Below are 1,338 nucleotides of genomic sequence, written 5' to 3' on the forward strand. Positions count from 1 at the left end.
CCCTATAGGAAGGTATTAAAGATAAACAAGTCACAGCTCATATTTGAGAGAGACTCTAAACATGTGAAGGCTGTGACAAATGTCTCCATTTAATTTTGTATTAGGTTTCAACACTTAATAAAGTATTAATGAAAAATGAGTCAATGTCCTAAATTATAGTGTGTAATTATATAATAGATGTGCAAAATGTAATAAATATTATGTGTATAATAATACTAATACAATAAACAATAAGTAAATGAAAAAAATTGGAAATACAGAAATACAAAATCAATCATAAAAATCACAGTTTGTAATAAACATACACATGTAAAATGTAACATATATTACACATGTACATAAATATTATTTTCCACTATAAGGACTTAATTTAGAACCTGGGAATTGTACCCTGAATTTCTTTTCCTCAAGGACAGTGAGCTTCCCCTTCACCTACGATGCAAAAGAGTTACCCGGATGGTGAGATCAAATCCCAGCAGTGGCAGAAATACTAACCCCAGTTCCAAGACAGTGAGAATTACTTTTAATAGATGCAATTATGTTTATTCAGTTCCAAACTGAATATTTTAAAAGCAGCAGTGTATAATCTTGTATATCTATTCAGACATGCTTCCCTTACCTGCAAAGTGCTTATCTGAGCTCTAAGTTGTTTCCTTTTTTGTACATTTTTTGTTGAAAAATATTGTATAGAGGGATTACAATTACATAAGCAAAGTAATGAGTACATTTACTATTGAGCACTGTTACCTCCTCCTATGTTTTCCCCTTGCCATCCCTTCTCTCCCACCTCCACAGCTACCCTCCCACTCCCCAGATGAGGTCAGTGACTTAATTTTTTGTTTTTGGCTAGGCACAGGATTTGAACTCAAGTAGTAGAAACTCTGCACCTTCCCTCACATTGCTACAGATTTAGCAAGATCCTGAGTTCAAATCCCGGGCTAGGAAAGAAAACTGGCAGAAATTCCAAACCAGGGGATTATTTTCAATTTATTTAAATAATTTATTTATTTATTTATTTATTATTATTTTTTTGCCAACCATGGAGCTTGAACTCAGGTTGTGGCAAATATACCTCAACTCTGATTGCCTTAGACTGGACTGCAGCCTCTCACCCATAGTCAATCCTGGGATCCCAGAGGGTTTGCAGGAAGAAAAAAAAAAGTGGGACAGCACAAAAAGTCCCTAGCTGCAGAAGACTGGGGGTTCTACGTTATTCTTTTCTTTACAGGGTGACCATCCTGAGTCAGAATGACATGGCTGCAAAGTGGAGCTGAACTGCTATTCCTGAAGGCTGGTGGGCCATCAGGGAAGCCATTGGCCAACCTGTCAAAATAGGCC

This window comes from Dipodomys merriami, unplaced genomic scaffold (genome assembly GCF_024711535.1).
Source record: "Dipodomys merriami isolate MVZ:Mamm:240054 unplaced genomic scaffold, mDipMer1.0.p SCAF_455, whole genome shotgun sequence".
Taxonomy (NCBI): Eukaryota; Metazoa; Chordata; class Mammalia; order Rodentia; family Heteromyidae; genus Dipodomys; species Dipodomys merriami.